The sequence below is a fragment of the Agelaius tricolor genome, unplaced genomic scaffold, assembly GCF_023055355.1.
Source record: "Agelaius tricolor isolate 1412-34295 unplaced genomic scaffold, bAgeTri1.0.p SCAF_21, whole genome shotgun sequence".
Lineage (NCBI taxonomy): Eukaryota > Metazoa > Chordata > Aves > Passeriformes > Icteridae > Agelaius > Agelaius tricolor.
In genome coordinates, this window is record NW_027269281.1 from 11,759,557 (window position 1) to 11,776,159 (window position 16,603).

The 16,603-nt window shown below is 42.5% G+C and overlaps 1 pseudogene; it reads left to right on the forward strand.

Moving 5' to 3' along the window:
* The window catches only part of LOC139599008 (F-BAR domain only protein 2-like), a 257,111-nt pseudogene that overhangs the window by 77,794 nt on the left and 162,714 nt on the right, over window positions 1-16,603 (forward strand).

The window sequence follows — 16,603 nt, forward strand, 5'->3', positions numbered from 1 at the left end:
CCATGATTGGTCTCCTGTGGGTGTTTGGATTTCTTGACCACTCATGGCAGAGCTGGCTCTTGCTCTGTCTGAGACACAGATCTTTGTTATTCATTCCTTTTCTATTCTTAGCTTAGCTAGCTGCTGAAGAAACCTTTCCTTTCTATTGCTTTTTAGTATAGTCTAATGTAACATATATCATAAAATAATAAATCAAGCCTTCTGATCATGGAGTCAACATTCTCGTCTCTTCTTCATCCTGAAAACCCTTGTGACCACAGTCACAATTGGTGACCCCCGACTGAGGAGGACAATCATCACTTGGTGAGACCACCAGAGGAGCATTGCTGCACTGGGTAAACCCTGTATGTGTGGCATTGATGGTTGCTTCACAAGTGACCACAGAAGTGGATTCTAGCCAGGAGCTGAAGAACTGAAGATCCGAATTTGGACAGAGTTCACAGCAAGGCTGACCACAGAGAGAACCTTCTGAAAAGCCTCCAGGAAGATGTTCAGAAAGCTCAGCAGCACTGTGCAGATAGCCAGAGAGTCCTGGACACTGTCACAAGGTACTGTTGGTTTTTGCCCTCCTGAAGATGAGGCCATTCGCAGTTTGTGGCTGCTCATCTGGAGGACTTCTCCCTTAGAGGATGAGGTTCCATTCTCCCCTTCAGAGGAGAAACTTATTGCCCTCTGGCAAAAATGGGGTGAAGAGGACAGAATTCTCCTGTCAGAGACAGATTTCTATGAGTTTTTTCGATGGGCAAAGCTCTTTGGGTTTTTTACGAATGTGCTATATGCCCTTGATGTGTTTGTCTGGGAGTGTATGGGCTCCATTTTCCATTTCTTTTTATACCGGGGGTTCGGATGCCCCTCGATTTATCCAACCTTTTTGAAGCTCTTTCTAGTCTTGAAACGGAGAGCAGCTGTTTTTCCCTGGATTGCTAACTGCAAGGGCAAAGCCCCGTTCCCCCCGATTCCGGGGGAAGACCCTTTGGAGGGGGACGCTCTGCTGCTTTCCAGCCCCCCTGAACCACAGTGGGGGGGCGAAGTTTCGCCCGCAGCCGAAGTTTTTTTTACTGCGTCTTCGGAGCATGCTCAGACGGAGCCGTTTGTTCCCCCCTCCCGTTGCTCTCAGGGGGGATGGGAGTGGGCGGTGCCGCCCCGGCCAGCGCCGCGAGCACCGCCCCGGCCAGTGCCGCCAGCGCCGCCCCAACCCGCCCCGCGGGTGCGGGCAGTTCCCCGCGCGGCCCGTCCCGCGGCCGCCCCTGCCGGGGAGCCTATGTGCACTCCGGCCGCGGTTCCGCCGGCTTTCCCGTCTGCATCTGAGGCCTCAGAGACACCGCTTCCCGCAGCTGCGCCGATGTTGCTGGGCAACAGCGATCCACCGCTCCCCCCGGCCGTCCCGCCGCCTTCTGCGACTGCGGTTCCGCGGCCGATGTCAGAGCCCGGCGCAGAAGATGCTGCCGACCCCGTGCCGCCCCCGCCGCCTCCCCAGGCGGCCCCGCTGCCCTCCCCGGCAGTTCTGCCGCCTGTGGGGACTTCGTCCCCGGTGTCTGCGTCAGAGGCTGCCCTGGAGCCGGCGGCGGCAGCTGCAGCGGAGCCTCCTGCATCCAGCGTGACTTCCTCCCCGAGTTTTTCGGGTTGTCCCGGGGCTGCCCCTACGGGGGGAGCTGGGACAGGGGAAGAGGGCGTCAGCCTGTCCTTCCGTGGAGGAGGCACAGCCCGACAGCTGGCTGTGGGCGCAGCCCGGCTCCCTGTTTTCAAGATCAGCATCTTTGGCGGGTTGGGGGGTGTTTGGTCCGGGGTTTCCCCCTGGGGGATGCGGATCTCTCTGCCGCCCCTCGCGCGCCCCAGCGGCGAGGGGGAGGTGGGTCCCGAAAGTTCTGCCCCTGGTCCCCAGCCCAGAGGGGGTGGCGGTGGTGCCGTGAGGCAGATGGGAGGAACACCTGGTGCATTTGCATCGCAGAGGCAGAGGGCACAGCAGGAAGCGAGCATCGCTTGTCTGCTGTGGGGAAAGGACATCCCCAGACCCGAGACGAAGTTTCTCGGGACAGCTTCTGTCTTCCCATTGCCGGCATGCCTCGGTGATTTTGGGGAAAGGAAGCGTTTGGTCACACCTTCTGCCATTGTACTGGCAGCAGGGTGCGGGTCTGTGCCAATGCAGAGCCTGCCTCGGGGGCTGGGCCTGGGCTGTCTGGCTTGGTTGCTTGGGCCAGGGCCACCTCCCGGCCTCCTGTTGGGTTTGGGGGCTTTGCTTCCCCCTTCTGGTCCTGGGCCACCTTTCTGTGGGCCAGGTCTGGGGTTCCTGATCCTTCCACATGGGCCAGGGCCCCCAAGGGCCTCTCTCTGGCTCCTTTGCTGCTGCTGCTCTTTCCGACAAAAAAAAAAAAAAAAAAAAAAAAAAAAAAAAAAAAAAAAAAAAAAAAAATTTAATTGAATAAAAAAGGGTGAAAGAGCTGGCAGCAGCTCAGAGGCATTGAGCAGAGGCATTGAGGAGCCAGGGATTGGCTTCAGCCCAAGTTGTTCAATAAAGGGCTGCGGCAAGACATTTCAGAAATTTTCTCAAAATTCTTTGAAGACTGTCAATGGACTTTTGATAACTATTGATGGACTTTTTCTGTAGCAAGCCTGTTTCAGGACCAAAAGAAACTTTCAGATATGGCAAAGAGGAACATCTTCAAGCCATGGACTTTTCCTGAAACTCAGCTGCTTGGACTTGAATTTTCTTTGCATTGTTTTTGCATTTTCTTATATTATAGAATTGTTTTAGTAATATGATAGAATTTTATGTTCTACAGGTGAAGAAATTCCCAGTGCATTCCACAGGAGCACTTGAGTGGAGTTTGATTGGCAACAGATAACCTGTCAAGTGTTTGTCTTTTTCTTCAGCATGAGTACAGCAGAGAAAATTACAAACGCTTTTTCCTTTTAATTTAATTAAATAAAAAAAGGTGACATGTCGCAGACATCTTTCATGAAAAATCCTTTCTTAGGATTTTTCCTTGTGAGAAGCTGCAGTTTTCAGCAACCAAAGTAAACAATGGTTATCTGCTGCTGTGGAATGCAACAGGTAGACCCATGATTGGTCTCCTGTGGGTGTTTGGATTTCTTGACCACTCATGGCAGAGCTGGCTCTTGCTCTGTCTGAGACACAGATCTTTGTTATTCATTCCTTTTCTATTCTTAGCTTAGCTAGCTGCTGAAGAAACCTTTCCTTTCTATTGCTTTTTAGTATAGTCTAATGTAACATATATCATAAAATAATAAATCAAGCCTTCTGATCATGGAGTCAACATTCTCGTCTCTTCTTCATCCTGAAAACCCTTGTGACCACAGTCACATTTTCCCTTTTAACCCAATAACTGATCCCAAAGAGCCCTCAATGCAGACTTTTCTGCTCAATTACAAAATGCCACCCAAACCCACGAAGAAGAAGGAAGAAGAAACATGAAGAAGAAACTCAGGACGACACCCTGTGCCCTCCATCTTGCTTCTATCCACATCATACTAAAAACCCCAAAACCTAAATTTCTCACCAAGTGATCCACCTACACTACTCTCTATAATTTATTTCACACTTTTGTGGATTCTAGTCTATCTTGAAGTCTAGGAAACTTTCTCCATGGATGAGGGTCAAAGTCAGTGCTTCCCTGGGGGTCAGGAGGTCAGGACACCCCAGAGCAGACAGAGAAATATTCCTAGTGCTCTGGGTTTCCACACTGTACCAGCTACTGAGAAGAAATGAACTCTTATCCCAGACAAAATAAGGACAGTAGTGAAAATAGGATGGAACATCACATTGTGTACAGATGTTGACACCCTGATAGTGGTTGAGAGTAGATATTAGAGAGATGGGCCATAGATAGCTTTGAAAGTAAAATAATATAGCTTATGTAATCAAGCAGTCAGTAAAAGAAATAACATCCTAGAATAGGCTACAGAGGATGAACACTCGAGAAAAAAAAAATTATCTGCTTGATTGATGGCTGGAGAGAGGCATGTAAGTATGACAAAAGAAAGAAAGACTGATAACTTAGAAGAGAGATCTGATTTGTCTGTATGAAGTAGTACTTGTTTGTGAATCAAGAGTAGCAGGAGGTATGAAATGTGAAGGGATGATCTTCAGAAAACCCTGGAAAAGCCGGAGAGAAGATTAAGTGGTGCTCTAAAGTTTGGACAGTTACAGAAGTAGGACGATAACTGTTGTCATCTTATTGCAGAAGTCCCATACCTGCTCAGTGATTTCTCATAGGTATTTCCTTGCAGCACTGACTCCTCCTTCTTCACAAAGCAAACAACAAACTCCAACTCGCGCCTCACCTGCAAGCATCACTCACCCACCTAGCCCACTCTTTTGTAGCACTCGTCTTCTTATTGGACACAGCTGTGGCCTATTAAGGGCAGGCCTGTTCCTACTCTTTGGTGATTAGTACAGCTGCAACTCCTCAGGTGTGAGACTACCTTCTGCACTATTTTCTTACATTCTATCCCTCCACAGATAACTAGGAAAGAGCTAGAGTAAAACATGGATTTCAGGATGATTATGGTTTACTGTTGGGAAGGATGACCTTTTTAGTTCTGATCTTTGGCTAGGAAAGGGTCATTAGAGGCATTGGAAATTATTTTAAAATGGGTGTCAGGTGAAAGCCTGGGTAAGGTCGAACAGGAGGGCAAATTTATTTGTTCAGTTGGTTAGAGCATGGTGTTAATAACACCAAGGTTGCACGTTTGATCCCTGTATGGGCCATTCACTTCAGAGTAGGACTTGATAATCCTTGTGCGTCCTTTCCAACTCAGAATATTCTGTGATCCTGAATTCCAGACAGACTGAAAAGCTTTTATACTGTGAGTTTAAAGATCAAACAAAACAATTGCACTTAAAGAAGCAAAGGATATTGATTTAACTGAAGAAATATAAAGCATTTGTATATTGTGAGCATGAAAAGAGGGTGATGAGGAGTTGCAAAACAGATTCAGAAATAAGATTTCTGGAGTTAGATAAATAAACTAAACCCTTCAGATATGAAAAAAAGTTATGTTGTTTTTTTATTAACATTCTTCAATCCTATTTTCTTTTGGTAGAAATAAGTCTGACTAAAAAAAAAATTAAGATAGGTGAAGGTTTAAAGAGTAAATAGAAAAGTTGGATAATGCCTCTAAAAGGTTAATATAAAGTATATTATTTCATAACTATGAATTCTGCACCTTCTTTTCTTAAACATTGTCATTACCGTGATCAAAATCTGAAAAAAAATGGTTTTCTGTTTATTATATTTCTTAAAATGTAAGGTTTCATTTTTCAATAATTATTTTCATTATGAATAACTGTTTGTATTGGTTTACAGAAATTTCAAGACATTGAAGAAACACACCTTCTTCATATGAAAGAGATTATAGAATCATTGTCAAATAGTCTAAAAGAAATTCATTTGCAAATAGGAGAGGTAATTTTTAAATTATCATTTGTTTGGATCATGCTACATATATTTCTTAACTCTTAAATGGAACATTTCTTACTGTGTTTATGGTAATTACAGGATCATATCTTTTAAATTATTGTAGATTTTAAAACCAGTATGAGTAGGAGATAGACAAAAATGATCTACAGCATTCAAAAGACTTTGAAGCAGATATGGTTCTTTTTACTACAGATATCAAACATTATGCAGGTATTGAGCTTGTTTATGAGCTGTTTGAAGGAGATTGAAACATCTACTAAATTGCTGGTTTGGTCTTTTGTGATGTTTCTATATGTGTATTTTCTTTTGTTATTCAAGCTTCTCTGAATTTTTTTATTAAATAGGTCATCCTCTAATTTTGTTCATTGTGTTGCAAATCTTTTTAATATCTAAATTCAACATAACCTGAATCTTTTATTGATTCCTGGTGTAGTTATAAGTTCAGTATCACAAATTTTACAGAATAAGGCTGAATAATTGTTACATTTTGTGTAAACCAAAAAGAATATATCGATTGACAATTTTGAATTCTTTCCCTAGATAATAATTAGCACCCATTTCACACATTTCAGGATACTTGTCCTTTTCTTTAACTAAAACTTGAAATTATATCATTCTGAAAATTTCCAATTTTTATATGCTTTGGTTTTTATGAGCAAAAGACCTTCAGTAACAATATTGAAAGAAGCTTTTATCGTGTTTTTTCTCTAGATACAAGTTGGTTTAATTAATAATATTTATAAGTAGTCCTTAATTTTTGATGTTCTGAAATGTAGGTTTATTTGTATATACCTAATTTGAGTCATTGTTTTCCTTGACTTGGAGGTTTTCTGCTAATGAATGGTAGTTGCAAGGGAGATGCTATTTATTTCTAAAACATATACATACTGCCTTGCTGGAAAATCTTCTTATTAACCATGTGGTTGTTCCTTTGTCAGACTAAAAACCATTACAAGGGTAATGCTTTTACTCAAGCAGGTGGGAATTGTGAGAATACAGTGGTAATAGTTTAGTAATAGTTTACACCCTTAAGTGGTGCTGGCTTAAGAGACATTGTAGTGGGAGATGTTGCGGACAAATTCAGAAAATTATGGATTACAAAAAGTGGTTTAGATAGAAGAAATGGAAGTAAATCTTAAATGCATCATCAAGCTGTATTCTTTCATTCTTCATTTGCATCTGTATCTTAAATACCTTTTCTAATACTAAAGCAAAGAAGGGATTTCCTTGGTAAAATACCTGCAAATATTTGGAAGCCCTGTAATATCTTTTAAAGGCAAGTATTTTGAACCCTAACTCTAGAGAAAACCACATTTTAAAGATAATTACATTCTTTCAGTTACTGGTTTTAAAATTCCTTTTGTGGAGTGTGTTGTCTTTTTTTTTTTTTGACAGGCACATGAAGAATTTATTGATAATATGACAAATACTACAGTTAAGAGTTTAATACAGAAATTTTCTGAGTCAAAAGGAACTGGCAAGGAAAGACCTGGTAAGAGATAGAAAATAACAGTGATAACAGTGTAGGAAATGTTAATATAAAAACTGTAGATTTCCACTCTTAAGGAAAGGTCAAACCCTATTTGTTAATGTTTTATAGGGGTAATGTACTTAGAATTTCAAATTCTTAGAATTAATTATCTTTGATATTAAATTATTAATGGAATTTTATCAACACAATTTCATAGAGTCCTAAAAATGGTTTGGGTTTGAAGGAACTTCAAACATCATCTAGTTCCAACTCCCTGCTATGGACAAAAAGACCTTCCACTAGACAAGGTTGCTCCAAGCCCTATCCTGCCTGGCCTTGAACACTTCCAGGAATGGGGCATCCACAGCTTCTCTGGGCAATCCATGCCAGGGCCTCACCACCCTCACAGCAAAGAATTTCTTCCTAATATCTAATCTAAATCTGCCCTCTGGCAGTTTGAAGCCATTTCCCCTTGTCCTGTACATACAGGCCTTTGTGAAATGTCCCTGTCCAGCTCTCTTGTAGTCCCTTTAGGTACTGGAAGGTGATATAAGGTCTCCTCAAAGCCTTCTCTTCTCCAGGCTGAACAGCCCCAGCTCTCTCAGTCTGTTTTCATAGCAGAGGAGCTCCAGCTCTCTGATCATCTTTGTGGCCTCCTCTGGACTTGCTCCAACAGGTCCATGTTTTTCTTGTGATGGGGACCCCAGAGCTGGATGCAGTGCTCAGGTAGGGTCTCGCCAGAGCAGAGGGGCAGAATCCCCTCCCTTGACCTGTTGACCAAGCTGCTTTGAATGCAGCGGCCCAGGTGTCATGAATGAGTGTTTTAAAATCACTTAAAGAATCCCCGGCAAAGGTATCAGTAAAAACAGATTAAATATAAAAGCGACAGCACAACAAAGTTCATTGGCAAGGTTCACTCTGCTACTTACTAGATGGTTATGGCACCCCCAGGAAAAGCAACAAGCAAAAAATTCAGTCAATCAATCTAAACCAAAATAAACCGAAAAATATCTATGTGGAGGGGTGTGTGTGAGAGAGACAAAAGGATAGAAAGGGTAAGGATAAAAAGAAATACAGCCTAACAGTCCAACAGCACTTAACAGCATTTAAACTTAACAGTACTTATCTAGACTTAAGTTAAACAGTTTACTAAAGAATTCATATAGGATTTACTATACCGCAACAGTACCTTACTTACAGGCCTAACTTACAAATCTAAAGTACTTAATTTCAGAGAGCAGTGTTTCTCCCACATTTGCTATAGCATATGCACACTTACATGCACACAGATATCGAGTCTGTACAAGGTACCTGTGAAAAATACCTCTCAAAGGTAGTGAAATACTGACTTCTCAATGGGAGAAGGGTCGAGGGAGGCCTTATCACTCTCTATAACTACCTGAAAGGAGGTTGTAGTCAGGTGGGGGTCAGTCTCTTCTCCCAGGCAACCACTGACAGAATGAGAGGACACAGTCTAAAGCTGCATCAGGGGAAGTTTAGGTTAGATGTTAGGAAAAAATTCTTCACTGAAAGAGTGATTGGGCACTGGAATCATCTGCCTGGGGAGGTGGTGGAGTCACCGTCCCTGGACGTGTTACAAAAAAAGACTGGAGATGGCACTCAGTGACATAGTTTAGTTGATGAGGAGGTGTTAGGTCATAGGTTGGGCTTGATGATCTCAAAGGTCTTTTCCAACCTAGTTCATTCTGTGATTCTGTGTTCTGTGATTCTGTATCAGCCCAGGATTCATCATTGTTCGGCAATCCTCCGAGTATAGCTAACTTAAGAGTTCACTAGCTCTCAGAGGTTCCACTCAGGGAGGTTGCTGGTTACAGCTGCTGCTGCAGGCCAGGAGAGCTCAAAAGGTCTTACTTTGGACTGCTGTTTATAGGGTTGCAAGAGAGTGGGCTTTGGTCATGACAATGTTTTATCCTGGCCGCACTTCAAGTCATAAACTTTCTTTGAAAGTGTGAGAACAAAAGTATAGTTCCACTTGGGTTGTTATTCAGGCAAAAAAGTTTCCAAAGCTGTTCATTAAGAAAACTCCAGAAGCCTATTAGCCAGCACTAGTTCCTGGGAGCAGACAGTGTTTCTGGTAAGCTCAAGAGGAGCTGAGCACAGGTCCTGTTTATCAAGGCTGAGGCCTAATGAGCATTTCTCACATCATGGCAGGGAGGGGGGGGGGGGGGAAGATCCACCACCATAAGCTACCCTGTGACTAAAGTCAAGTTTTCTTGCCCCGCAAAGTGGTGGTATGGTCACCTCTTGCCTCTGCCTATAAACAGAGATTTAATTTCCTTCCAATTATAAATTCAGGGACATTTTCTATCAAGTCATGTACTTTTTTTTTTTTTTTTACTTCTTTGAACATGATGGAACAATATTATAAATGCAAGGAGGTATGTGTGACAGTGTTACCTATCTAGCCAGTATCCATACTAACGTATAGGATAATATTCAACAATGAGCATAATATGTCCAAAAATCAGCAAGATTACAACAGAGTGCAAGATTAGATCTAGAATTCCTGTTGTGGTTGGTGAACACCCGAACAAAATGTCCCACTTGTGATGTTCTCCATCTCTCATCACTCTTTCCAAGACGTGGCGTGTCACTTCTGTATCGTGATGCGTGGCAGCAGCTCTCTGGCTACAGAGAACAGCACACAACTTTCCCAGGCATCGCCTGAGAAAGGCTGTGAGAAGATCAGAGAAAAGAATGATAAATAAGTCTTATCTTAACTTGCTGCACCTGTTGTTGTGAACATGTGGAATGTGTTAGGGAGATTTGTTTACCAAAGGGTGGTTTCTTAATTAGCCAATGGTGATGGTGTTTGGATTGGAGGACCAATTAGGTCCAGGTGTATTGTAACTGTCTATAAAAGCAATGGGTTTCTTAATAATGATATAATATAATAATGAGATTGATCAGCCTTCTGTGAATCATGGAGTCTATGCTAATTATTACCAGTTCGGGGACGCCTTGCAATGACAGTGATGAACAGTGATTAGGGTTCTGTGTCCATTGTTTCAGACATGTTTCAGCAGTTGGCACGGGTTGCCGTGCTCCAGTAATTTTTTCACTAGTGTAAGGTTCCTTCCAATGGGGGGGAAGTAAATCTTCATAAGATCTGTAGGTAGCTTGTAGTAATTCATGGGTTGTGACAGGAGCTGAAAAGCTGAAGTTGCATCCCCTAATTCTGGAAAAATTGCAAACACATGTTTGAGTGATTGCCCATTTCTATAGTGGTGTGGTCTATAAGTATGGAATCACAAATAGTTCTCATACAAACACAGCCTTTTCCAATGTACACAAGCACAGTTTCAAGGATTTCATCACGGTGTATTTCAAAATGACAAACATTTTGTTCAGTGTCAAGACAAATGTCTTGGGCCTTAATTTTACTTTCACAAATAAACCCCTGTTCTTGCACAACACATGCATCAATGTCGACAGTTTGCCACTTGTTCCCATTTTTGGGGGGCCATATTCTATGTTGTATTGGATAGAGTATAGTTCCATGGTGATTTAACCCCAGTGCAACTATTGGGTATATAGGATATACCAAAGCACTGCATATTGTTAAAACAAAAGCCGTGGCTTTACTGTTGGTAGGGTTATAGGTGACGTTAACTAGATGCCACCAGGATTAAAATTCTCTTTCAATTTTTTTTGTATTGTTCCAGATTATCTTATGAATTTCAGTGGGCAGTGCACCTTCATAGCCCTCCCTTATAATTGCTGCTACAGTAAATTGTACCCACAATTGAGCTTGAATGCAGTTGAGAGCATAAGAAGTATTGGTTTGGGCTGCACTGAGAGCATTCACTATCAGCTGGTGATCCTTTTCATCAGTTCTTTCCAAGTGAGGTACTATATCTGATGAGCCATTGATTAGATCCTAATGACAATAAGGAAGATTGTAATGGATGTTTTAATTGGTATAGGTCACTTGTTACTGAGTTTATTTTGTTTGCTAGGACTTCAGCAGCCATGCTATTTAATACTCCTAATCCTGTCCCCAGGATATTAGTCACGTCTCTCCTTGCTCATTTTGGAGAGGTGAAGGTGCATCCATGCAACCATGCCAACCACCCTGCATAGGATGTAGACAGGAATAGTGAGCAGGCAGGTTTGATTGCAGAGATTGATCTGCATTGATAATTCCACTTGTTTGATGGACCATTGTTACGGTCCAGTTTAAAAGTTATTTGAAATGTCTCTGCCTGAATTAAGGTGCAAACGAGACCATATACCAAAGTCAATAGTATGGGTTTTATTTAACAGTAAATATGAGAGAGCGAGAAAAAGAAAAAAAGGAAAAGAAAGAAGTAGAAAAGAGGCTGGGGGACAAAGACAGATTAAAGAAAATATCACCACTCCATGGATCCCAGTGATGCTCCATTGATCCTCTCCAGCTTGTCTTGGTGGTGAAGGTCCCCCAAAAAGCATAGAATACAATGGATTAATATATGCTCAGGCCAGGTGGGAATGCCCAGGTACCTTCCCTGGGGCAGGGGGAGGGGGAGAGCAGTTTGACATAGTCTCTTGCAGCAGACTCTGAATCTGTTGCATCACTTTGCGTCACGTGCAATGCTGTGGTCCAAGGCCTCAGGAATAAGTTTTGGGAGCACTTTGGGGGCTCTTTGATGGATTATGACACCCCATCAGCTGCCTTTCATGTGAATGTCCCGTGGATGCGGCCTGTGGGGTTGGGAGTTTCACAGCTGGGCTGATTTGTGTAAGGGAGGATGGGTGTTCAGTGCCTCTGACCTGAGGTTATGCCACACACCTGAAACCTCCTGCCCCCCGCCCTCGATTGGGGGGCAGTCTGTGTAAACCTGGCCTTTGTGGGCTGTGGTCTCCCCCACCCCAAACCCAGCCAGGAAAGATTCTCTGCTGCCTTTGACTTTCTTGTGGATGCATTCCTTTCCCTCAGTCTTGTTTGTTTCTCCCTAGACCTGAGATGATTGAACAATAGTGTCCCCTTTATCTTATCTAGGCCGCTTAACTCACAGTCCAAAGTTCCAGACAGACATCTTCAAGGAGGGGGTGTATCCGCCATGGAGAGAGGCAGGGAGACTGAGTTGTGGTGGTTAGAATCCGAATTTATTGTGGACTACATATACTTTTATACTATTCTAAGAAGGCTAGTAAGTTTTTACTACAATGATTGGGTTAATCATCACATAAACAAACATACATTTTGCAATATCTCTTGCTTGCAGAAGTTGATGTAATTTTCTTTTCGATCAGTCTGATTTAATCTTCAGATAGTCTTGATTCAATCTTCAAAGCTGTTCTTGCCAAGGCATCCTGATTATCAAATCTCTTATGCTAATCAGGTCCAAAGTCTAACAGGGGTGGGCTTCTGTGGTTGTGGCTTCTGTGGTTGTAGCTTCTTTATACAGTTTTTTGCTATAATGGGCAAGACTCCTTCATTACAATGTTTAAGGCATGAACCATTTCAGTCTCTGACAACCATGAAGGTTTAAAGAACATTCGCTGACCTGAATATTTGATGGCATAGAGTTCAATTTTTGAAATTTGTGGAGATAAGGTTTTGCCAATCTTATCAGGAGCCTGGGAGGTAGTGGCATGCACTGTGACAGTTAAATTAGTTTGTGTCGTGCCAATATACATTTGCCCAGTTACAGCTGTGGATATGTTATACTTTCACATGCTACTACTTCCCTTTCCATATTTTGTTTCAATGTAATGCTCACAGAGCAGCCACTGGTCATGTAACATCTGTTCTGTTTCTCGAAGAAGGTATATTGGAAACTGAGTAAGTAAATTTCCCCTTCAGTGGTTGGAGGTTGTGTTTCACAAATTATAGTGAAATTTCCCTCTGCCAAATTCATGTCATTAGATGGAGCTCCTAAATTTGTACAATTATGGCTTGTTTCATTAGCAATTGTCATTGAAATGCATTCAGGCTCAAGTGTGGCTACAACTGTTACCATAGTGACCATTACAGATCGGAAAACTGAGGGTCTCTATCCCGTGGGTTGGCTTGGTGATGTATGTGCTCAGCCTGGTTCATTCTGATGCTGATTTCTTCTGTGAGAAGAATAAGCAGTCATTTGATCTTTAGTGGAGATGTGCTGGCATCATACCCAGTATTATTTTTTGAAAAAGTGAAATAAAGCAAGTCTTTGCAGGATTTTCCCAGACAGGTTACCCCATTTAAAGGAAGGAAAAGTCCACCATGCACTAATTCTATGTTTTTTATCACTGTTGTCAGTAGCTTCTCAAGCAAGTGGGCCATGAGGTTTAGTCAGGGTCATAAGCACAGTTTCAGTTTGTGGTAATTTTACCATAACAGGTTGTCCTGGTTGTAGTGCTGTCAGATGTTCCCCTTTGATGAAAGGTGGAGCACTTTATTTGGGTTTTACAAAGAATGCTTGGCTCACAGGGCTCCCTGTAGATCCATACTGATTATTTAGTTGCTGAAGTATTCTGGGAATTCCAGCATCCCATCCACTCATTTGTGGTTTAAGGCTCTTTCTCAATAGGCCATTAGCTCTTTCTATGATTCCATTTGACTGGGGATAATATGGGGTGTGAAATACTCATTGGATTCCTTCCTGTTTGGCCCATTGCTGTACCTCCTTATAGGAGAAATGTGAGCCATTATCACTTTAGATGGTATCAGGAGTAGGTAGACTTGAGAACCAAGATGGCAGTCCCATCTGACCATTGACCTTTTCAGTCTTTTGGCATTTAGCTGCCATGAGTAGGCCCAAGACTACTTCCACACCTGTGAGAATGTATCAGTATCCTGCAGAGGGTCTGAGTGGCCCGATGTAGTCAGTTTGCCATGTACACCATAAAGGTTTGCCTTTACTGATGTGTAGGGGTGGTGCTTTAGCAGGGTGATCTAATTGTAATTTTAATCTACACTGAGGGCATTCTGTAAGAATAGTTTCATAGGTTTTCCTGTTATGGGGCTGTCCTGGTTTATAAGACAGGTGTTTGTTAGGGAAGGCAGAAAAGCTTCCCTTGGAATGGAGAATGTAAACCACCTCCCTCCGAATTATTAGAATTTTGAAATTAAGGGTTTTTTAGGCAAAGATATGGGAATACGAATAACAGTTCTTTACTAGTATGTATAATAAAGCAAACAAACAACAACTACGGCATTAACAACAAACAGAACCCGGAACCCACTAACAGCCTTTTTGGCTGCAGCACTTTCCCCTTTGGTGTAGTTACGGTCACAGCCAGCAGGGGGCGCTGACAGGCTCCCAGTGGACAGGGTTGGTGCGGTGATCCCCACATGGCTGCAGGGGGCGCTCCGGCGTGGGCTCGTGGAACACGTGGTAATGGTTGCTTTGTCCGAGATGGGAAGGGATGGAAAAGAGGCTTTGCTTCACAAACCCCCATTGCAGCTGATCCCGGTGCCCTCAGCAGGACTCTTGGAAGCAGCGGGCTGGAAAGGCAGGAGTGAGCAGAAATCCCAGGGCAGTGAACGAGAATGTCCCAAAACGGCGCAGTAAATAGCTGGAACCTGCAGAGTGTCCTGGCAGGGCAGGGGGATGTGGGGCGTAGCAGCAGAAGAAAGGTTCCCCGCTGGGTTGTGGTGGTGGTAGTGAAATTCCCCTTCTTTTCAAGCCACAGATCCGACCGTCCTTGGTAGGAGAAGGCAGCAGGGACAGAGTCTCGCAGTGGTGGAAAATTCAAAATGAAAGGAGTTCCCTCTCCCTGTCTCAAGCACTTAGCCATCAGTTGCCATTACCAACTCAGTGGGAAGAAATTCCACAGGTGATAAGGAAAGAACAGGAAAAAAAAACCAAAGCAAAACAAAAGCAAAACAAACCCCCAGCAGGGTCCAACCTTTGCTTTGTGCAACAAAATAAAGTGCTTCTGTATCAGTATGACTTAATTTCTGATGTAACCATTCTCCCAATCAGTACCATTCCTGATTTGAGGAGTCTTCTATTTTTATTTCCTTGATTTTAGTTAATTCCTGCAACTTTCTATTCAAGTTTGTGGCTGGTTTGTTATCCTTGGCATGGGCTTTAACCCTAAACCAGGACACCATCCTATTCTGAATTATGTTTTTCTGGTTATATTTAATAATAATTGCCAATCTTAAGATCTCCAAAGGGGAGGTCTATTTACTTCCCCATTTAGTGATTCCCATAGGCAGAGCCACTGGGTAGCACCAGCCCAAACAGCACAGGAGTCCACATAGATTATTTTTGCTCCATTCTAAGCTGCTCAAACAACTGCTCTTAACTCTCCTACTTGTGTACTACCTTCACCTTCTGTTTGTTTGTTTGCGTGGATGTTTGGTGCAACAGCCTTGTATTGCCATTGACCATTTACCCTTTTTGCTGAGGCAACAGTGAACCAAATATCTTCTGTTGGCATCCCCTCAGCAAGGGGAGGTGCATCTAAAATTGATGAGGGTTTAAAGGTTGTTGTAATGTTGCAATGGATCTGCATTTATAGTAATTTATAATTTAGAAACTTTAGTAGGTCCTTCTGTTAATTTCATTCTTTCTGCAACTGTCATTACATAGGCATACCATTTCCTGACTAGATTTTTGTGTAACTCCTGGGGGAGCATACCCCTTTTAAAACAGATTCCAGAAAATTTAATGGTCCTCTGGTTTGTATGGGCTGTTCCTGATGTATCTTCTCAGCTTGTTTCACTGCTTAAAGATATAAGTCCCTTTTCCCATTCAGAGTATCTCCATTCTGTCTCTTTAAATGCAATCAAACTAAATACTAAATGTCTCTTTGGTCCATCAGGGCCAGTTTGAAACAGGTTACAGGAAATACCATGCTCCACAAAACCCCATTCTGCTATAATAGGATCATGGGGGTGTACTGGTCCCAGTGATTGATGTGTTTTTAATTGCAGTATTAGGATTTTGACTGCCTCCTCATGTTCTGAATTTCATTCTCACTGTTTTCCTTTTTGTAAAAGTGAATACAGAGGGCAAGCAATGATAGAAAATCCAGGTACATGTTTTCTCCAACAGCCTAAAGTTCCCATTAACTGTTATAATTCTTTCTTTGATTGGGTCATCTGTATTTGTTTTATTTATTTTCAAGTGTCTGGAGGAACTGTTCCCAAAAATTTGGTAAAACTAAAAAAACCACTAATCTAGCATTAAGAAGCAGTAATTCTTTATTCATCTGGATGCATGAGGGGATATCTCCTCTGAAATACCATGCATGCTGAGTACAGGAAACTTCCTGTTTATATACTGTATTTTATATACATATTCATCGATTGTCCCAGAATAAACATATATATGGTAATCATTTCCCCAAAATCATTAACATATTTTCCCTCCCTGCATGTATTCTTCTGTCCTGGGAGTCTCTTTGGTGGGCCCTAGTGGTCGGGGACCCCGAAGATATAGCTGACTGCTTGGTGAACTGGTAAAGTTGGCAGAAACTGGGGCTGGTTGCTTTCCAGTTCTTCTTACACAATGGGCATTGTGAAGTTCCTTGGGCCAGTGGGCTTTGAAGCATAAGCATTGTGTTAGCTCACCAGGTGTAGACAATTTTTCATCAGGCAACATCCTCACCCTTTGAGGCTTGTGAAGCTTGTCTTCTTTTCAAGCCTTCATATGCCTCACTTTGCTTTTTTACTAACATATAAGTTCTGTGCATTGCGTTAGCAATAATGTTTATGCATCTTAAAGCATGTATCATAATCACAATTATT